Source organism: Polyodon spathula, chromosome 5 (assembly GCF_017654505.1).
Source record: "Polyodon spathula isolate WHYD16114869_AA chromosome 5, ASM1765450v1, whole genome shotgun sequence".
NCBI lineage: Eukaryota > Metazoa > Chordata > Actinopteri > Acipenseriformes > Polyodontidae > Polyodon > Polyodon spathula.
This window is the reverse complement of record NC_054538.1, coordinates 42,938,978-42,963,108: the sequence shown is the minus strand read 5'-3', so window position 1 is coordinate 42,963,108 and position 24,131 is coordinate 42,938,978. Positions and strand designations below refer to the sequence as shown.

At 37.1% G+C, this 24,131-nt stretch overlaps 1 protein-coding gene across 2 annotated transcripts in view; it reads left to right on the top strand.

Moving 5' to 3' along the window:
• LOC121315976 (G patch domain-containing protein 2-like) overlaps nucleotides 1-24,131 on the top strand; it is a 101,364-nt gene that overhangs the window by 47,073 nt on the left and 30,160 nt on the right. The window lies entirely within an intron of this gene.

Here is a 24,131-nt window from a genome sequence, read left to right as displayed (position 1 = left end):
TATGCCTATCATTGTTTTGTTTATTTTTTTCCTTCAATTTGCAAATAACATTATCATCTTCTAGTGGCAATTGTCACAGAATTCTGATAAATAAAATATCTAGTTGTTTAGCTGATTTGTTTTGGTTTGTTGTAGATTTCATTTTGTTAAACAGTGTGATTTTAACATGTGATTTAAAATGGCACCTAATTGTTATTGCAGTTTTCATATTCATCCACTTGACTGCATTAATACATGTAGAGACAACAGCAGGGGAAAGTACTTGTTTTCATTTTTTATGTGTTTTTTGAACACCTGGGAAGTTTGCAAATCACATGTATTCTGAAGATGTACTGTGTGTTTCAGAAGTCACTGATGATTTCATTGAGTACAAGTAGTTTCTTTTAGCATATTCCCTAACAGGTGCAAAGGCAGCCACAAAGTTTCCAACAGGTCTGAGTGGATAAACACAAAGTTTCACTGTGTATAATTAGTGTTATTACTGAATGCTGTCCCAGTCTAGTATAACTGTCTAATTTAAATTATGTAATTGTATGTAGCATAGAAAAAGCAGCATGGTTATAAAGTTTGTAGGCCACAACTGTGCCCCCAGAGCAATACAACTTGGTTGGTGGAGAAACCAAATATTGTAGCCCCATCACCAGTGTACAATATGCCTCTGTAGTTGACATCTACTGTATTTGTTTTTCTGATTTATGGGCAATTTTTGTCTTGGAGACTACGTCCGTCTTTGCGATAACACCATAAGCAGCAAACATGCAGCATTTTCACAGGGACACACAACACCTCTTGACAGATGGCTCTTGACAAATCAGTCAGGAATTGTTTTTTGTGTTTTGTTTCTTTTTGCAGTATGTAATGGAAAAGGTGCTTACTGTTTAGTTGTTAGTGGATTTTACATTGTGGTTTTCTCTTAGATGTTACATTTTGTAAACAAATGCTTTGTTACTGCTACTAAGAAGTTAAAAAAATCAGGTGTGCCAAACGTTGTTTCTATAATGTAATACTTAATTTGAAAGACAAAATCATATATATTTTTTAAAATTAGTGCACAACTTTAGGGACATTAATCATTGCTGGCTGGTAAACAAACATACAGTACACACACTTTGATCCAAACATGACCTGATTGGGTATCTGTTACGTCAGTCTGCCTCACTCTAATCTCTTTGGCCCCAGGACTCTTCACTATATTCCTAAGGGATGATTGAATTTGAACTTTTTTATTTTTTTTTGGATTTATATGATATGGAATGTAAGGGACTCGGAAAAAAACAAATCAGTGTTGTTATATAAAACTGCCCTGAGGTCCTAATTCTCACCAGACCTAAAGTATTAAGGTGTGTTTTTAAAAAAACTTACTGAAACTGATATAACGTACTGCCTTGGGACTGTAAAAACAGTATGTTATAACCAAGGTATGTAATAACCAGATACATGCACATACCCGCCAAATCAGCACAAAAATCAAAACCTAGTACAGGGCTAATTTATTAATGTACATATACAGTGTATGTAGTATAAAGGTTTATTACAGAAACAATATAAAACACTGTAACATGTAACTAGTACTGTACATTACTATACAGTATGTAACATTCTGTATTTTAATTATTTAATACAGTAATGCTATGTTGCCTTGGATAAAGATGGTCAGCTAAATGAATTATTAAAAAATAACAAAAAGGATGTAATGTACTGAATAATACTGTACTGTAATTATTAAAATAAATTAATAAAAATAACAGTACAGTAGTAATAAATTATAGAAATAATAAAACTAATAATAATAAAACATAATATACACGTCAATAAACATAACCATACAAACTGTCAGTTCAGGTACAGTAATCATTGCCTTTATGCTATTTTTAAGTCTTTAAGTCTTTAGTAGTTAAGGGTTCAAAACCTATTTAAAAGTGCTTAAATCGATTTGCATAAAAACAGTTCATAACAGTTCAACAACCAAGTTTGAAACCTACTCAGGAGGTAGTCTCCAACTCTGTTGTCGGCATAACTGGGTTAGATTTATTGGTTTAACTGTAATCTGGACGTGAACCGTGTTCGTGTCTGGTTACACAGCATCCTTCAATATGTTGACATAATCCCCCTGTTTTATATGAGATGAGAATAAAGAAGACAAGCCCAAATTAAAATACAGGAGGATTTATTCTTGTCATATTCCATTGGTACATTCAGATATGAGAATGTTCTGTAATACGCAAAACTTAATGTGTCCAAACCACTTTCTTAAATGATCTTAGATCACATTACATATTAGTAAGTTAAAGGTCTTTATTTCAACTTTTACTTAAATTAAAGAACATCTTATGCCCCAGATTTTGCCATCTAGTTAATTTACTATGGCATGGGAATTTATCCCCCCATGACAGGATGATGCTAAGTGGTGACGTCAAGCCAGATGCAGGAAGAATAACACAGCACTGCAGATACGGTGCAATGACGCTTGCACTGTTTTATTTTCAAATAACAAAAATAAGTAAAAGGTTTTAACATAAAAGACTTGCTCACAGAACATAAAAATAAATAATTAAACGAAACAAATCTCAGTCACAATAATATGATCAGGCTGGGCATAAGTAGGAATGATCTACTTTTGGTTTAATTTTTTTCTCCTCTCGCTCTCCCGTTCTCCACTTCTGAACACCCACCTCAAACATCGAGAGCTGCAGGCTTTTTATACAGGTGACCATCTCCCGATTTTAGCAACAAATTAATCCCTTAATTAATTTGGGAGATGGCCACCTTCTGCACAAGGTTTTTAATCATTCCTGGCAGAGGACGAGTTTACTAACCTTGCCTCTGCCAGAACACGTTGCAACAAATAAAACACACGGCGCTTCGCCATCATATATATACAAATACACAAATAAATACCACGTGTCATATACAATAAACACTAAATAAATACAGAAACTATAACCACGACTTTCACAATTAAAACAATAACAAATACAATAAATAAATCATAATAAACAAATACAAATATAAATATAAATATGACCCAGGAGCGGAGGGGGATACCCTGTTCTAAAAATAACTGCTGCTTTTTAGACTTGAGCTCTTAGATAACATAATTCTGACTGCTTTTGTCCATTTAAGATTTTTCCAATAAAGAACAGTTTGTCCTTAAGTGAAATTGACAATTGTTTAGTGTTGGCCATGATAATACTGCATAAATTACAGTAATAGAGAGCAAGGTCAAGTTCAAACAGCAAGAAGTAGGCTTACGAGTACGCAGTGTGAGCAGCACAGACCACTGCATGCCATCGCGGTGCATGCGTAATATCAGGAAGAAGGAAGAGAGTACGTAATAAAAGGAGAATTTAAACAGGATTTAATATGATTTAATTCGGTTCCATGATACTGGTTCTTTATGTCAGTGTGTACATTATATCCCAGGTATGTTGTACATGGGTTTGACTGTATATATCTGTGTTTTGTGTATGTCTTACAAATTTACCTATGTTGGGGTGTCAACAAATTATTTGAGCACAGGAAATATGTCTGCATTTCCTATGCTTCCACCTGCTGAGCTTCTTCATAAAAGTGTTTACCTTGTCACTTAGTTGAAGAATGTGAGTCAGGTTACCTTGGAGCTATGTGGTGAAGATATTGCACTTCACAAATGTCTCTGCAAGTGGAATGTTAAGAGGAATGTTTCTTTGCAAAGTAAATCAGCTTCTTTGTACTTGTTTTCGTCAAGGAAAATATGAAGGTCATTTCTCAATTCAAAGACTAGGTAATACGTTTCCATGTGATAGCCATCATGCTTCACAGTAATAGAGAAGTGCTTGGTGTTCTCAACTCCTATTTCTTCACACGGTGCAGCAATGAACATGGCTTTTACCAATCTTATTTTAATGTAGTTCACCATCTTAATCACTGAATGAAGCACCTGGTGTAGTTCTTGGCTCATTTCTTTGGATGCTAGAGCCTCCTGGTTGGATCATGCTGTGTGTCCAGATGCCTCTTAACCAGAGCCTAAAGTCCCTGTTTTTTTTTTTTACCACACATTGCCTGTGCTCCATCACTACACAAGCCTATACAATTTGCCCATGTCAGGCCATTTTCAGTAATGAAGGTATTCCCAATATGGATGAGCTCTTGAACAGTTGCCTAGTCTAAAATAGGTTTACAAAAGAGCAAATTTTCATTGATGGTGTTTTCTCACCATGCACAGCATATGTTATAAGTTGTGACTGCTTTGCAACAGTGGTAACTTTGTCAACTTGCAACCTGAAATGTTCATTTTTAAGTCTGTTCAGTGATGTTATCTATTATCCTTCCCACTGTATTGTTTGATAAGAGTGCTATGCAATTGCTGGCCACTTGATTTCCCGAACATTGTAGTTACCATGTGTAACTGGGGGATATTACCTGCATGGGCTGTCTCTGATAATAACGAGTTAATATAATATAATATACATAGAGCATTGGTGTTTACACGCTGCACAGTTGCGCAGATTTAATAAACAAACACAGTACCGATACTAGGGTACCAACAATGGTAGCCTTAGTGCCGGATTTAATAAAGACAAAACAAAGCTAATATGTAAAAGTTTGCCCGCAGATGGCGAGAGCCAGTCCCTCTAAAAGAGATGTCCCACTCCAGGAACCGGCTGCACTACTCAACCCTCACTGTACTTATTGTGGGATTAAATCCCCTGAATTGACCTACTGTTGTTGCTCCCAGAGTTAATGGATGCTCTCCCCCCTCAGCTTCTGTGATAGTACCGGAATTTCAGTGCAGCTCACGTCTGTGGGTCTGCAGCCTTGCAGCAGCTAAGAAATGTGGCGCAGTTGCTTTCTGAACAGGTCGTAGGCTCCCCGTAATACAGCCCCCAGCGAACCAGGGTCTCCCGATCATCCAAACCCTGGCCCAAGCCTCCCTCCTCAATCTCTTGCCTGGCAATGCATCTCCTGTGCTTCCCAGCTGCTTCCGCAGTGGCACACATAGGCTGAGGAACAAGTGACAGAGCATGCCCTGTCACACCATGTCTATTGCAGCATTGGCTATCAAACTGTAAGCAACTATTTACATTTGGCAACACAATATGATACTTGGTATTGTGCTAGCAAAGCCTTTGAAGACACAGAAGTGGTCTGTGTAATAACTTTCCTTTGTTTATTAAACATTGGCACAAGGACAACTAGACACAAAACACACCGCTGCCTTTCTCTCCCACTTATGACAGTACAGTGGTCTCGGCGAATTGGAACACCTCCTAAGAGAAAACCCTTGTGGTGAAACAGATTTTTCTCTTTGTAATTGCTCCACCTAAAGGAACAGGAACTTCACCTGTTAGTTTATTAACTAGGGCTCTAACAAAGTGTACACGTTGACCTTTGAAGTTTCAGAGCACTTTACCGATTGAAGGTTAGAATCGTCAATGGTACTAATTTGCCTAATTTACTGGTCACGTCGCCATAGTTACTAGTTTTTATTTGATTGAAAATCCTATTTTACATTTAATCCATATAAATGCAATAAAACATTCACATGTAGTTTAAAAATATGTTCTATATAACAGTAATCATGCTTTTATAATTTAAATAAAAATACACATTGTTTTTGTACACAATTGGTGCTGCTTACGATATGTACAGTAGTATTGCATTGCAGCAACTTATTGCAGCCAATTAAAAGAAATGCAGTTGACTTAGGCAAAACACAGCTTTATTTAAAGGTCACCGTTCCAAGTAGGTTGTCGGTCAGTCACATTTTTCTACTTTTAATACTACTACTGTCAAGTGATCCCAGAGATTGGCGCTGGCAACAACAGTGCTGGGCACTCTGGCAGTGGCAACGCTGGCAGCTCCTGACATGCAGACGCTGGACCCTCTGGATCCATAGCTGGTAGGGGTGCTGCCAGTAGCATGGCGCCACGCTCCCTTCCGTATCATGTGCAGGGGCTGCTGAGAGTGGCATTTTATCTCCACTGCTCCTACAGATGGCTGGTGCTCTGGCTGTCAGGACTGTGGCTTATCCCCCTAGGCAACTCCTCCCTTTCTGGGGCAGGTAATTCCTCCTTCTGTGACCCTTGGGCAGGCAGCACCGCTATTTCTGTGTCCCTCAGCAGCACCTCCAGTGGCTCCCGAGGGTGAAATGCGGCTTGGCCTTGTCTCCCCCCAAAAAAAAAAATGTGGGGGGGTGTGGCCCTTGCTCCTCCATCAGGTAAACTTCCCCCAGGAATATTGGACATATTGGAATATTATCCTCCTTGGACAGCCCGGGCCAACCTGGACTGCTCCGCCTCCCGCTCTTCATAGAGCCAGTCCACAGCCTGTGTCATGGCCTCCAAGGATAGAGTGCTGGGTACTGCCTGCGGATCCCCATGAGCTGGACATCTGGCTACAGGCATACAAAATCCACCAGGATCCTCAGGTGGCTGGCCCCTGGTAGGTTTCTCCCGACAGGGGGTGCTGGGGTCCAGAAGCCAGCTCTCATACCTCTACATGTCTCTCTGTGGTGGGTGGTCTTGCTTTGCCTCTGCAAAAGAACAAGAGAGACACAGAGGGTTTGTAGTTGAAACACTACTCAAATGTCCAGGTTTTATGTATTTGCATGCAGTTGTTCCAGTTATTGGTGGCCTCCACTAGGGTACCAGCAATGGTTACCCCCTAGTGCGGGAGGAAATACACACATGTGCACATTATTTCAAAAACTACTAAGAAACAACAGGTGGCCAAGCACTACTCCCACTAAAAGGGAGGTTCCACTTCAGGATCCTTCTCCTTGCATAAACTAAATAAACTTTGGTAGGATTAAAATATTCCCTATCTGTTGTCCTGAGGATCCAGGTTAAACATGCAGTGGTCCTTCGCTCACCCTGGTTCCACACACAGTCATGAGGGTTCTTCTCCTTTAGCTCCAGGATTGCAAAATAAAGCACAAACACAAGCAGCACAAACAAAGAAACTGGCTTTTCAGCCTATTTTTAATGGCAGGTGACCAGTGTTAATTGATTGACAGTTCTTCAATTGACACCTGGCCGCCTGCTGCACATTCCTTTCAATTAGACGAGGAAGAGTCTAATCTCCAAGCTCTGCTATATCTAATCAAACAAAAATACATTCTTATGTGCAAATCAATGAAAAACATTCTTTACCGGGGCAGGCCTCACCCCTGCCACACTGCCACTATATCCCAGAGAGTTCTGGGTTTAAGAAACTTCATAATAAAGAAAATTGTATTTCTGCTCTTATGTTTTGTTGGAGTGTTCAGAAGAGTAACGGGTTTTCAAAAAATACTGAGATGAGAAACCAGTGATTAGTAGTGTTGGTATTTTTTCAGCTATTGTGGAGTTGGATGAGCAGGAGGCCTGCCCCAGTTTGTGACCCATCATCATTTCCAGAAGCAGGTGGACGTGGCAATTATAGCCACAGCCACTGTCCAGAACCTTCTGTAACTGATGATGAATTGCAAATGGCTGGCACCCAGCTCACAACAGTAAACTCAAATAAATCTTCAATGTGTAATAATGACAGGACCTGAAAAAGACTGGCAGCTATAACAAGGCTGCTGTTGTCACCCACTTTACCATTGCTTTGATATCCATCATTATCAGCCAGGGGCTTGTTGGAGAGCTGGACATGTAGACCCAAAGAAGGATGAGTTGTTTGCGATGAAGCATCCATCCAGTCCCATCTGGCATGTAGTAAATGGGATTTTTTTGACTGGTCACCAGACATTTACTGTCTGTCATTCTGGACAGGTATCAGATCACACCTCACTGTGGGATAATAGGCATAGTCACTGTATGTTAAAGCGCTGACATTCAACATCATGCCATTAATGTAACTGTTATCTGTTAAAATGATGGTGAATATATGTTTTCAAACTAAAAGCTTTATGACATAGATAGGCTAGATATACCAGAGAGACTTAATTAGTGGTCCAGATAAACTGCGTACCTGCAGTTTTAAAATCCAAAATAAATTTTTGGATTAAAAATTTTACAAACTAAATTATAATTTTAATACATAAAAGTATGCATAGAAATTTTGCTGCACAGCTTGTCTGCCTCCACTCCCACCTCCCCTAAGACTTCCACTAACAACGAAATTTCCCAGAATTAGGGATGTCAAGCGTTTAAAAACAAATTATCGCGATTAATCTTGAGATTTAAAAAATAAATAAATAAAAAATAATCTTAGTTAATCTTGGTTTTAATTGCATATTTAATTGATAAAATTACTGCAGCCTTCTCATTTGTTTCATTACTGACTATTATTATTATTATTATTATTATTATTATTATTATTATTATTAAAAGTTTAAACTTTTTACCTATAAGGCCTTACATGGTCTTGGATCTTCTTATCTTCAAGATCTGCTGACACCTGGTCATTCCCTGAGATTGGAAAAAGCTAATCTTCTGACAGTCCCTACAACATCCACTGAGACAGTTGCGGGTTCCACTGAGAACGTGAAACCCATGCCAGTGACCGCCGCTGATGAGCAAGAGGGAGGGGAAGAACCTGAATGGGCAGAAGTAGGTGGTGCCCTGAAGGTAGATCCCCTCCCTGCGAAGACTGGCTGGGCCTGAGGACTGGCCTGAGACCATCTGTTAAAAAGGGGCCTTCAGAGGGGACGAATCCATCTGGTTCAGCAGAAGTGGTCCCCCAGTAGATCAGTGTGAACAACGTCATGCCGGGCCGTCTGTTGCAACACCTGATCCGGGAAGAGGATGTTATCGTTTACCAGTTGACCTGGCAGAAGGCACCGGTGTCATTGTCCATCAGATCCATCAGGTCACTCTTGAAATCAGGACTTAAAGGATGTGTTGCAGTAAAAATACCTCTGTTAAGAAAATGTAACAAGACTCAAAGGCTAAAATAGGCACATAAACACAGAAATCGGACTATGGAACAATGGTCAAAAGATACTTTGGACTGTTCATGGATGGACAGTGACACCTGTGCCTTCTGCCAGGTCTGTTATCAACTCAATGCTTGTCTTCTTTCTATTCCTTAAGGACATTCTTTTCACATATTGCTTATCCTTGTTAGATGGTTTTGGGTCTTCCAGTCCTGGGTTTGTCGATTTACAGTTATTTCTTGATTATACTTTGGATACCACATTGGATTTCACTCAATGTTTTTCCTTCTTTATGCAAGTCAAGGTTGCTATTAGTATAAAACACCAGTGCATATGCTGTTTAACCAATCAGAGATTGTTATTTGTCCAAGCTGTGTTATAAATATACCCTTCAGAAGAAGAAATGCATAGCAGATATTTTTTTCTTCAATATCTTAAAAATTGCAAGAAAACTTGATCAAAATAATTATTTTATTTAAACCCATTTTGCTAAGAGAGGCACATTGTCAGGATCGAAAACGCATGATGTACGCCAAAATGACAAAATCTGAACATTCCCAAAATTAACACCATTTGCTTAACACTTGCAACATTCACGTACATTCACTGCACGTGCAACATATCAAAATGTGACTATAAAAGTGGAGGGTTCTCAGATTGCATGCCTTATTGGTGTTCGCTGTTGACACATTTGAAGTTATGCCTAAACTTACCGAGGCTCAATGGAACAATGCTATTGGACATTTGGAAGCTGGCGAATCTCATTCCGCCGTGGCACAGCGTCTAAATTTTTCCCAGAGCACTATAGGATGACTTTAGCACCAATACCAACAACGTGGAACAACACTTGACCGCCCAAGATCCGGTAGACCACGTGTGACGACGGCATCCCAGGACAGGTTTATATGCCTACGTCATTTACGTGACAGGTTCACCACTGCAACCTCTACAGCATTTGCAGTAACATGAATCCGTGGAATTTCTGACCAGACTAAAGCCTGTTAGAGGAGTGATTTTTACACAGCAACATCGTTGACTACGACTTCAGTAGTGTCATAGTCACAGAGTATGACCCATGCAAAGATGGAGAAATGTGATGTTCAGTGATGAATCCAGATTTCTGCTTCGACGTGCAGACTTAAAAGAGCCCGGGTATACAGACGGCGTCATGAACATTTTGCGGCCAACTGTGTGCAACAGGTTGACAGATTTGGTGGTGGGAGTGTCATGGTATGGGTGGCAATCTCAGATAGTGGCAGAACCAACCTTGTTCATGATCAAGGCAACCTGAACGTGCAGTGCTTTTGTCATGAGAGCATACGGCCTCCTATGATCCCATTCATGAACCATCTAACATAATTTTCCAGCATGACAATGCACGACCACACACAGCCGGGCTACCACACCTTTCCTCCCACAGAACAATGTTCAAGTGCTTCCCTGGCCGTCTCGATCACCAGAGCTCAACCCAACTGAGCATTTACGGGACAAACTTGATCGACGTTACTTGAGCCACAGACGTTACAAGGACTTTTCCAGGCACTTGAGCAAAAGTGGGTTGGCATTTTATTCAAAACTAGAATGCTCAAACCGAAGACTTCTAAGGGTAAGATAAGTTACAGTAAATGTCAGCAAAAACTAAAGAAAAAAATGTGAAATACAGTATGTTGATTGCATAAGTATTCAGACGTCAATTCAATATTTGGTGGAAGCACCTTTGGCAGCAATTACAGCCGCAAGTCTTTTTGGGTAAGTCTCAACCAACTTTGCACACCTGCTTGGTGCAATATGTCTTCTTGGCAGATTTGCTCAAGCTCTCTCAAGTTGCTTGGCGATCCCTTATGGACAGCAGTTTTCAAGTCTTTCCACAAATTCTCAATAGGATTAAAGTCAGAACTTTGACTGGGCCACTCAAGGACATTAACTTTCTTATGTTTAAGGCACTCCAGTGTAGCTTTGGTCTTGTGATTTGGATCATTGTCCTGCTGAAAGGTGAATTTTCTCCCCAGTTTTAAGTCTTTAGCAGACTGAAACATGTTTTCCTCTAGTATTTGCCTGTACTTTTCCTTCAATCCTAACAAGCTTTCCAGTCCCTGCTGAGGAGAAGCATCCCCATAGCATGATGCTGTCACCACCATGCTTGACTGTAGGGATGGTGTTTACTGGGAGATGTGCTGTGTTGGGTCTGCGCCAATCGTAAATCTTGGCATTTAGACCACAACACCTTTTGCCACATTTTTGCATGATCAATCAGGTGCTTTGTTGCAAACTCAATGCAGGCTTTCAGATGGTTTCCTTCTTGCCAACCTGTCATACAGGCTACTTTTGTGAAGTGTTCTGGATGTTGTTGACTGATGCACATTTTCTCCCATCTCAGCCATTGAACTCTGTAGCTCTTTCAAAGTTGTCTTTGGCCTCACAGTGGCATCCCTCACCAGTTTCCTCCTTGCCTGGCTGCTCACTTTGGAGGGACGGCCTGATCTAGGCAGTGTCTGGGTGGTAGAATGCACCTTCTGTTTCTTGATGGTTGAGTAGACTGTGCTCACAGGGATTTTCAGAGACTTTTATATTTTTTTGTACCCTTCTACTGATGGGTGCTTTTCAATGACTGTATCCCTGACTTGCTTTGAAAGGTCCTTGGCCTTCATTATCGAGTCTTTGTTTGAAATTCACTACCTGACCAAGGAACGTCACAGAGGTCATTTCTTGCACCTGAATTGATTTAGGTTTGCCAAGGCAAAAGGTTTGAATACTTAAGAAATCATGACTTTTCAATTTTTATTTCATATTAATTATTTATTTATTTACTTCTTTCTTTTTGTTTTTGCTTGAATGTGTGGAGTAGGTTGTGTGTATATAACACATATCAATTCCTACTTCAAAGTGACATGACTGCAAATGTTAAAGCAACAAAATGTGAAAACTGTGAGAGGGTCTGAATACTTTTGCAAGGGACTGTGTGTGTGTGTGTGTGTGTGTGTATATATATATATATATATATATATATATATATATATATATATATATATATATATATATAATGAGCATCAAAAGAAACGTATCACTATTATAACACATTTATTTTCGGGGAAAAAAAGGTATGTAAATGGTGGACACTGACGAAATGTTTTTGGTTTCTTTTAGTCACACGATCATTCATCCTTGACCATGACACGCTTTAGTGACTATGACTCAAGCATATGCTCGTAATCACCTTGTTGATTGAACACTGGATATGGAGTGATTTCAGCTGTTGAATTGCAAGCAATGAAGAAAATCACAGAAGAATTCTTTGTGTTTTGAATAATGGTTGCTCCTACAATATGTTGATATAAGTAGGCTTGCTATTTTTTCGATATTAATCGGTAAAGTTTGTTAAATGGCAGGTTCCCAAAAATGAGTTTGACTGAAATAAATTTATATAGGATAAACGTCAGTAAAACCAGTCGCTATTTATCTTCTTACCAAAAATAATCATTTAGAAATCATCTCTAGTTTGTGTAGTTTTTATATTTACCCGTCTCTCTTCCGCTCTGAATGGCTGGGGGTTGCTGTCGCTCATCTCAGTGGTCTGTTAGTACTGTAGTTTCACTGTCTCTGTCACTTTCACCCTGTTCTGAAATTGTTGACTGAAGCGGCGCTAGAGTGCTCTCATTAGTTTAAATGAATGTCAGTCATCAAGACCCGCACTGACTGTGCACTTTCATTTGCCAGCTACAGCGCCTGTCATTCAAAGTGCCTACTTTGAAATTAGCGGGTTAAGGTGTAGGTAAGCTTTTGCTGTAGGTATACGGTGACAGTTACAGGTTTGATTTGAAAAATGGTGTTCAAGAGCAAAACATTTAATGAATCTTGTGCACAGTACCAGTGACTGATTCCAAATGTGCATGCAAGTTAGTTCTGTTCAACTTTCTAATGTTTTGTTCTGTGCGTATTTTTACTCGTACATTTATGCTATAAAAATCTCTGTATACTGCGTTTTCTACGGTTTATTTGAGAACATTTTTTAATTTGTGTAGATCTTTATCTTTGCAAGGTTTATCTCCACTGTAACCAAATGTTATTTAAATTAAAATGTTGGTAACCATGATTTTGTTGCATGTAGAATATGATAAAGGGGTTTCGGTTAATGAAATGATTCTCAATGGCATAAAAAGTTTTTTATTTATTTATTTATTTTTTTAATCATAAAGGTTGATTTCACCAACTCGCTGCTAGAAAAAAAAAACACAAAAAAAACCTGGTAAATTCTTTCTAAAAGAAATGTTGATATTAATCGTTGATTTGGCAAAAAAAAAAATTAAAATCGAATAGTAGCAAGCTTAGATATAAATATTTTTCTGACTAGCTTTGGTCTGTCTTCACAGTGGGATGCTAACTTCCTGCCCATGGTCTTGCTTTCTACATTTAAAGGAGTAATTTGTTGCTGTGGCTTTTTAACTCTCTGCCAATATTGAGGCAACATAACTCATTTGATTGCAAACCTTATAAATACGTAAAACAATTAAAGTGGAATGCAAAGATACGTACTTTTTAAATGCCTTTGTTCAGTTTGTTGATGACTTAGCCCTCTCTCAGCAATGCATATTTTGATTAGGTTGTGAAGATCTCTGTATCAGTTTCTATAGTGTGGAAGCTTGCATATCAACTAGCCATCAAAGTACAATGTGTTGTCTAATACTGCACAGCTTGTTGTTATTAAATGAAAATGTAACCTTGCATTTGTTAACACTTTGCATACTTGAATGCATAAAACAGAGCACTTGCTGTAACAAAGAATTAAAATGTATAATTACTTAAATTACTTCTGCTTTTCTTATTTGTTAGACTCTTGAATTTGTAGGGATGGGTGGCGGGGGGTAATATAGGTGTTTAGTACATATGCATCACAACAAATACCTTAATACCTCAAAACTGCCAATCATTATTTGTTTATTGATTGCAATTAACTGTTTAATTTGTGACACGTTAAGCTGAAATTACTTTTTTTTTTTTCATTTTGTGCCCAGAGACTCCATTCAAATGTCTCATGTCCTCTTAATTAGTAATTTGTTAAACTGCATTTTGTTGTATTGAGAACATATATCAAAAAACACAAGGAGCTGTATAATGTACCTTTTACAATGGCAGTGAGAATATCTCTTGCTGTAGCATCTGTAAACAACCTGATTGTAATGTCTTACTATGTGTTTTTTTCTCCCATCATTCCCATGCATTGGGATGCTCTCCATAGCTATAACTAAAGGCTCTAATCATTGTTTTTTTTTTTTTTTTTTTTTTTATTATTATTACCAGCCACAAATACACAGCAGCAAATTGCCTTGTTTCAGATTTATTATATATTACTCCAGAAATTCTATAAAGATCAAAAGAACTGATTACAATGTTGACCTTTGCATTAACTCATCTAAATTTAAATTTGAGTGTTTGATTTGGGAAAATAAGTCAATTTATCATTGGTCTGCAACTGAGGGGATTGTGCCAACACTGATTGGGAGTCTGAGACCACATTTATTTATTGAGCGGGGGCTTGAAAAATGTTTGTAGGACAAGAGGAATAAAAGTTTAACCTGCTGCTGTGCAGAACAACAGCGGCAGTTGTCCTTTAAAATCTGCAATTAGTCTTCCCAAGTGGAATACAAGTCCAGTGGTAAAAAAATGGGATAGATTAGCTGCTGCTGATTTTTCCTCCTTCTGGTCTTCAGCTCTTATGATAAAAAATCATAAGACCAGAGGGGCAGGAGTTGGGTGGCAAATTGGCAGTGTTGTAGAAAGATAGCATTATGGATGCAACATTTTAGTGGAGTACCATTACATTTCAGTGTGGTGCGCAATTGTGCCAGGGAAGTTGGTTCCTGATGTAATTTCCTGTCTTGATATAGTTGATTTTGCAAGAATAAGGACCGCTCAGGTTAGGTTATACTGTTGTCTTCTAACTGAACTTGGAGAAGTTTTATTCTTAATACAGACTTTTACAAGTGGCTCCCTGTAATTTGTATATAGGTTTGGGGAAAATGAAAAAAAAAAAAAATAGTAAGTTATAAATACTTGTGCAAAAAGCTTTTCAAACAGCAGACTTATGTTGTCACATCAGCTGTGTCTGAGCAATAAAGTGCTTATGCTCAGCATGACAATGTATTTTATCACACTGCTATATCTGTGAACAATTTAATAGAAAAGAGAGGCCGACTGAATCCGAATTTGTTTTCAGGTGTGAAATGAGCTTGCCTTGTCGTCTGGTGACAATGATTTGGAACTGTCAAGCCACTATTGACGGCTGTGGAGATGCTCAGTTTTTAGTGCCATATTGTAGTTAGTGCTTGCTCCGCCCTAAGGGCTTGAGTGAATTTTAAGCTGCTATCACAGTTATGGGGCTTAAGAATCAAATCATTTCTTCTATTAGTTTTTTTTTTTTTTTTTCCCTAAGTTGTTGTGAACAGTACTCAGTACTGTATATAAGGCTAAATATTACATTACTCTTTGTGCTGTGCAAGGTAATGTATTAGAAAAGTACACACTTGTCTTTATCACAATATTCTCTTTTTTTGAAGCTTGGCATTTTAATATGGGACTGTTGTGATCCCCGGTTGTTATCAGTAAGACATTAATCATTTGCTCAATTTCTGTCATTTCCACGTTGAGGACAATTCAGCTACAACTGCTGTCATACGCCAGAAAGCCTTAGATCGTCTCAGCCAATTGGATAGGAAGTGTACCAGTCAATGTACAGGTTACTAAGTTTAAGAAACTAACTACAGGCCCACTAAGTTTAAGAAACAAAGTCAAGTAGACCAATGTATCGGCTAGTGCCACCTTCAGTGTGGTATTTAGGATGATTTATGCAAGATGCCGTGATGGTTATGTTTGGACAAGTAAGCTTTGGCAATGGTCTTTTGAGGAAGAAAGTGATATAAACAGTTAGCTGGTGTATTGCAATATTAATCTGCATGTACTGCTACTATACATACATATACAGGGTAGGCCTGTTTGTTGAAACATTGACCAGAATGAATGTTTGTTACCTGGAAATCAGAGAATTGCCGTACGTCTCCAGAGAAAGCAATAGCTTGTTCTATATAAATCAGATTTTTTTTTTTGTGAATTCAATAATAAACATAATAAAATACAAACAAATCACGCAACATGAAAATGCAATCTCCTGATGTTTTTTCACATGGTTGTTATATTATTTTGTTTGTTTTTGTTTACCTAAGCATATGATAGTTCCTGTGACTTCAGTGGAAGACTAATACAATTTTGTATCCTGTGTTCTACGGTTTCACGTTCTTCATTGTACTGCTAGACAGTTTCTGTTTGCATTGGTCCTGAACTTGTGCTTTTAGGTTCTGGAATACATGCATGGTGACAAGGTTATTGTACTATGTTTCAGTGGAATGTTGAGTATTAAATGATATACAGATACAAAGGCACATATTAATGTTCACACATTTCAGTTCACACATTCAGTCTTCATATTTCACCTGACTTGTGCTAATGCTTCCAGTCATCACTGTTTACCTCAGCTTTCTTTCCAGTTTATGTTACAGTAACATTTTCTGCTGTAAATTGTGGGTTATTTGGGACTGTTGTAAATTAAAATGAATAATTTATTTTGTATTTAATACACTTCCCCAAGGGTAATGGTCAATTGCCTTTAAACACTTTTTATTAAGACAAAAGATGTTGGAGTTCAGTACAAAAATGATCAGGGATGTATTTTAAACATGTTTTAAAAAGGAAAGTAACCAAATTATAAAAAGCTAACTAATTAAATCAGAGTAATTGTGTGTGTGTGTTTAATTTTTAGAAATTTCTCAAATAATTATAGGAAAAATCTTTTGTTGCAAAAGTTTTGCTTTTGTGCATGAGGAAAGAAAAAGCTACAAGAAATAGATGTCTACAATTATTTATTGCAGCAGTTTTTTTGTAAAACTCCAAAAATGCTAATTCAAAAGTATTCATACCCTGACAAGGAACATTAAATTAATAGCTAGCTGAGGCACCATTAACAAAAACCTTGTTGAAACAATTAGGATGTTTGTAAACGAACTTTTGGCATGATTCTTTAGTGATTTTTGACCATTCTTCAACCCAAAATTGTTCCAGTTCATTCACATTCCGAGGACTTCTCTTGTGTCGTCGTCTTCAGCAAAGATTCTCAATCCAATTTAGATCAGGATTTTGACTAGGCCATTCCAGAACCTGATTTTAACCATTCTGAGATAGATTTTGGTGTGTGCTTTGGATCGCTGTTTTGTTGGAACATCCACTTGCACCAAGTTTTGTAGCTGAGAGTTTCAGATGATTGCCCAATATGCTTTGGTATGCTATGGAATCCATTTTACCATGTATTGGAATTAAATATACTTTGCCATTAGAGGAAAAACAGACCCATATAAGGACATTACCACCTCCATGCTTGACAGCAGGTATTGTGTTCTTTTTTGGTATGCCTCATCTGACTCTCCAAACGTAACGTGACTATCAGCATGACCAAACAGCTATTTTTTTTTGTTTCATTACTACACAAAACCTTTGACCAGAACTCATTTTCATCATTCAAATGCCATTTTTCAAACTTTAAGCGATTTTCGTTTTCCTAAGAGTGGCTTTTTTCTTTGGCCTGTGACCATTGAGACCTTCACCATGCAATACTCGACCTACGGTTAAAATGGAAACCCCAGTCTCACTTGCAACCAATTCACTTTGAATATCTTTGGCAGTCAACCTCGGATTGTTATTAACCTTCCTCATAATTCTTCTACTTGTTCTTGGTGAAAACCTTCTTTCTTCCAGACCGAGGAGAGTGTTGTGCTTCTTTGTAATAGACACAGTAGTTGATTGGGATACGCAAATGCTTGGTATCCTTTTCGATGCCTAACCCTTTTATACTCTCTAAGAATGTTCAATCCAGCATTTTCTAGACTTTTCTAGAATTAGGTTCTGTATTATCATATTGAAATTTGTAGCACCATGTAGACAGTACTGTCATAGCATCAATGGGTATGAATACTTTTGAATTAGCATTTTTGGAGTTTTGCAAAGAAAATTGCTGAAATTAATAATTGTAGTCTTATTTCTTGTAACTTTTTTCCCTCATCCACAAAAACGTAACTTTTGCTACAAAAGATTTTTCCTTTTTTTTTTTTTTTTTTTGAGAAATTTCTAGAAATTATCAATTTCCATTGGGGTATGTACACTTTTGACTGTGTGTGTGTGACAAGTGCTGAATAAATGGACTGCAAAGGGTTAATCAAGTAAAGAGTTTTTGTTTTTTGTTTTTTGATTTTTTTTAACAATTTAAGCGTGCAGAATTATTTCTGTATATAAAATAAAATCAACTAATAGAAGCTGCATTTTCTCTGTGGCAGTCCAGTCATAAGTGAGCAGAGGCGGGACATAAATATGCTAGGGTAGGGTTTAAGAATAGCTGAATTTTTCCTGATATTGTTTATTATACAGACGGTTATTGAGAATTATATTAAGAACTTCAAAGTAGTATTTCAAATTGCTTTGTACAAATAAAAAAAAAAGGTTGTAAGACAACTGAGACATTGTAGTCGATTTGGTTACGAATCAATTTTCAAGAAGCACTTTCTCTGAAAAAATGGAGTTATACACCACAAATACCCAAACTTACACAAATACCCAAAGGGATATACTCGCCACTTCCAAAATTAAAATTATGAAAAAGGTATGGCTTACTGGTAGCTGTCAATTAAAAAAAAAAGTGTGCTGTTGGAACTGTATTTTGTTCAGTACAGAAAAGCGATATGGAACTGGTTACAGCAATCTTGGATGCCTAATGAAGTCAACACAAAAACATGATCAATCCCAAAGTCGCTTGAGAGCCACTGTTACACTCCAAACTTTTGGACAAACCCGGATTGATGCTCAACTCGAAGCACAGGATACAATGCATCACAATGAGCAAGTAAGAAAAACCTGCAACGTTCTTAAACGCTTGACTGATTCTGTTTATCTTGGAAAGCAAGATTTGTCATCAGAGGGCACGATGAAGGCACCAATTCTTCAAATAGAGGTTAATGTGGAATTACTTTCTCTGATTTCTGACTGCGACAGCATGTTAAGCGATCTCCTGTCATTAGCCACAGTGTTCTTGGGTACCTGTAACAAGATTTCGAACGGCTTAATCTCTTCGGTGACTCAGGTTCTGCTAGATGCAGAAGTATAAGAAGGAAGCCAAGTACGTAGCTGTAATGGTAGAATAAACAACCAATGTTGGAAATGCTGCACAGATGTCTTGTGTTTTCAGGAACTAGTATGTGACAATAGCCTGAAAGAACGGTTCTGTGAAAATGTGTTGCATTTACTAAAATAAAAATGTTTTTAAAAGACCAAATTCCATCTCTGTGCAGCTTGATGACTTCCAGTTTATATAATCCAGTTTATATTCCAGCCGTTATATTTGTTTACATTATCTAGTCCGAAAACAGTGATTTAATCACCATTTTAGTGTTTGGAGCATCTTTCTTTTTGTATATGGTGAAAAGTGAAAAGTGTTGAATTTAAATCAAGGGAAGCAATGCATTAGTAAGACCGCATCTAGAAAATTGTGTTCGGTACTGGTCACCTTGCTACAAAAAGGATATTGCTGCTCCAGAAAGAGTGCAAAGAAGAGTGACCAGAATTATTCCGGATTTAAAATTTATTCAGTGAACAAAGAAGACTGTGGCGATCTGATTCAAGCATTCACAATTCTAAAAGGTATTGACAGTGTCAACACAAAGGGGTCACAAATGGAGATTAGATAAAGGGGCATTCAGAAAAGAAAATAGGAGGCACTATTTTACACAGAGAATTGTGAGGGTCTGGAACCAACTCCCCAGTAATGTTGTTGAAGCAGACACCCTGGGACCCTTCAAGAAGCGATTTTTAGGATTGAACAATAGCTTCCAAATTATAGCAAAATAAAGACTCCATGTTTGGCATTCAGTTGTGTATGGCTTCTAATACTAAGAACATGGGGAGATTGTGTATATTTACTTGAAGAAAATCCACATTTAATAATGTTAGCAAAGTTATTTTTCTAACTGCGTTAATGTGGGGGAAAAAAATGACTAATGCATTGCTGGGTCCTCTAGTCAGACAATGTATTTTTTAAGGATATTAAGTTGAGCTTATTGCGGGTCGCCATGTCATATCCCCAGTGGTGTCAAGTGAGATGGAAGGTTATCTTATATGTCAGCCTGATAACCCTGTGCACAGGTTTCAGCCATATTGATGATGGAACAGAATTCTGATGTAAGGTAGAAATATTGTAGTGTTGTTGCCCAAAATATTTAGTGTAAATGTGTGCACCTTTTGATATCAAAACAATATTGTCTAATTGGATGCAATTAAAACTAGGGCAGTAAATGCAGTAAATTCCAACATATTGCTATTATTTCAACTGTTTGGTGATTTGTCCTGAAATATGAAATACAAGCATGTGTTTCAAATGCTAGCAAATACATACATATTTTACTACTGTAGTTTTTGCAATCGTAACTTATTATAAATGGATTTCTTTTCTGCTGTTGTAACAACCTAACTCTTAAGCTAATTGGGTTACCTTAAGACATTAAATTTAAGTATTGTGCTCTTGAAAGTAAATGAATACATTAGCTGAATTCGTGCCTACCAGCCATAGGGAAAGTAACTTAAGTATTTTATCACCTCTGTATTTCTGAGGCATCTTAACAGACTGATATAATTTAATATTGGGGGGAAAATCTATTTGAAAGTTGGTGTTATTTAAATATTTTAAATTTCTGTTCTGAGCTGCATTCATTCCTATAGTTCACTTTAATATTTGACAAAACATAAGCTCTTTGGCTTATGTCACCCCTAGTTAGCCAGTAGAGGCCACTCACAGCTTGCTGCTAAGGTGAAGAGTAAACAGCAAGCAGGGTCTAAAAGGGTGAAAATGCAGATTCAATATCAACTTGCACATGTAATTTAAATAACTGACGAGTAATGTGACCAAAAAACAAATATTCTTTATTTAAAGATATCATATGAACATGCCCTAAGAAAACGACTCAGCAGGTTTTACCTCCCTGCTTTGTTTATATATATATATATAGTTGTTTTGTTAAATTACATTTTTAAACATTTGCTAATTGGTTCACTTTATTTTAATTTTATTTTAAGAACATCTATACATAGTTTTGGATCACGCTCCACAAATAATTCAGATTTTTACAATATTGTTTACTTATTAGCAATTTATCGTTCCCTCCACATACGGTATTCTGAGGTAGAAGACAGAGAAAGAAAAATAATCTATCATGTAGTCATAAAAACTGATAAATGATTTACCCATGAAAAAATATTAACTGGAACCTGGACAATTGATCTGCTGATGATAAATGTGAAGCTGTAGATTATAAGAAAGAGCCAAAAGGCCTTCATAGTTAATAAAGATGTCAAATGCATAGATTGTCAGGATCTGAGACTTTTTGTTTTACACAGATTATCCTTTGTCCTGCGAAATCATGAAGTTGGCTTCAAATAGGGAGCACATAACATACTTTGAGGCCACTTCAGTTCACATTCAGCATTGAACTCAGGATTCCCAGTCACACAGCTCATTCTCAGTCGCAGATAAACAGGATGCAAACTGAAAAATGTTTTTGCACTTAATGACACCAAAGTGACACCAGACATTATTCAGACAGACACTGTTTTAATATCCAGAATTGTATACAATGTATTCAAGCTGTAGCTTGCTCCATAAAGTGCTTTCCTTTTTGCAATTTTTGCTAATATTTTATTTAAATTTACCTTGCCAGTACACCCCTGGTACTGTAAATAGCTTGACAGATTATTATAACACTATGACACTAATAAAGTAGAAAATGTGTCTCTTAACATCAGTTTAGGTATACCATATAACAGTCTGAATATCTATTTTTTATTTTAATATAAAGTGTAGATTATATTTAATTATTTAATTTATTTATAATCTTCGATTTGGGCCATAAGGGATTTTTAGGAGTTCAAGTCAAGTACTTGGCTATACTGGGAACATTTTACCAATGTAAGTTGAAATGTACTGTCTAAATAGGCCCATTTTAATATTTTTTTTTCTAAAACCAGGCATGTATTGGCATTGGTAGAGTTTGATAGCAATACCTAAATGTGTCTGCACTGCTCTTTGCAAGTACACGTCGTTGTTTTGACAATGCAGCACTAATGAGTAAAGTTGGGTCAACTGTAAGTAAGAGCTGAGTTTTGCGTTCTAGTTTTTGGTTTTAGAAATTCTTAATTAGTCATTTTAAAGGTCTCTAAAGGGGGCTTGTAAATTAAGGTAAAAAGGTTAGTGAAATCATAATATGTCTTTTGGCTGTCATCATCTTCTTTGAACTTGAAATCTCTAACCCCAAGATTAATTTATGAAACATTCAAGAAAATCAATACATCATACTTTTTTAAACTATAGAAAATGTTCTTGGTTATTAAGATGTATGTGTCATGTCAGCCTTTACAGTTACTCATTTTGCATGCTGTATGTAATTGCTAGATTATAACTACATAGATACCATGCTGTTGGGCCTTTGTCATTGAGAAAGGAATACACGTCATCAGTCTTTCTGTCTAGCCCTACAGTGTGGGTGGCCAAGATTTTGTTCATTTTTAAATGATGAACATATTAGATAGCAACAAAATTATTTGTGGGTTTACCTAAAGCAGAGCAGTTGAAAATAAAATATGCAGTGTGAACTGGGGTTTTGTCCCAAATTTCTGTGGAGACATTGGGCAAATTTTGAGCACCCTTGATACATGGGTTTATGGTTATTTTATTTTAAGTGAGATTGTCTTGAATGTATTATTCCGGGTGATTTTTAGTTCCTGACACACAGTAACTTTATACGCTAGTTATTTCCAGTTTCCTTTAAGTCCCACCAATATAAATAATAAGATTCAAACTAAACCCAATCCCAAGGGGATGCTGCAGCTCAATTTTTCCAGTTATAATAATTAAAATATAGTATAATAATAATAATCAGTGGAACCCGCAACTGTCTCATAATGGGTGTTGTAGGGACTGTCAGAAGATTAGCTTTTTCCAATCTCAGGGAATGACCAGGGGTCAGCAGATCTTGACGATAAGAAGATCCAAGACCATTTTACCTCAAGTTTGTTTTGTTTTTTTGCCAAGGAAATATATAGGCTACAATAACTACCTACTTATTTAAATACCCTGTGATTGTACATGTAGAAGAACTGGCCAAGATAAGATGTGATGGGCCATATTGATTTAGTTTTTTAGTAATTAAAATGCATCCCTATCACAGTATATGTATGTGTTGCAGTGGGGGGGAAAAGTGAGCAGATCAACAAAGGCTACAGATACTGGTATTTCTGTGTGTCACACAGCATTGTGCTTTATATTACCTGGTAGCAAATTCGTTGTTCTGTTTGTAGGCTTCCAATTAATATATATATATATATATATAGATATATATATATATAATCATATATCTATATATAATGTATAGTGTGGAAATAATAATTACTAAAACGATGAATTGCGTTATTATGTACGAAAGGTGTGCTTTTTGAAACTTTTTTATCGACTATTACTAGTTTTTGGTTGTTCATCTTCAAAGTAGTCTTCAACTTAGTATTGATCTTTGCACAGATGTGCAACCAATGTGCAATTCCAACTGTATATTTTACTAACACAGAAGTTTGTTCAAATATAGCTGCAGGTAAACAACCAATTTTACCCTAGAAAATAGCTTCTGCTTCTGTCAACATCATGTTTATCTTCTGCACCCGATAAAAAGTCCAGTTTTCTGATATTTGTACCGAGATAAGTCAGTACTGTAAACAAGATTAATATAGTGTGGAAAAGGTTGTTGGCAGCCCAGGAAAAAGGAAATAAGTTGCCAGTACACAGAGCATACTGTAAACTGAATAAAAGTGTCAGGTCCACCAAGAGATAATGCGATCATGAACCCGTGTAATGCAGCATGACATAGGCACAGTCTGCTTCTCTTACCTCCACGCTGTAGAAAATGGATTACAGTATTCCAGGGATGCACAGCAATAACATTACAAATCTTGTACGAAGATCAGCATATTGTTCAGCTCTGCAGCCCAATGCACAAGTTATGTTTTATTTTGTTTGTTTTTTGTTTTTTATTTGTATTTATTTTTATGACAGAAACAGACAAGGTGCATAGTATTAAAACTACGATTTCTGTTTTGTGACAATACATACATACGTACATACATACATATTCCTTGTTTCCTCTGTTCATCTATCACATTT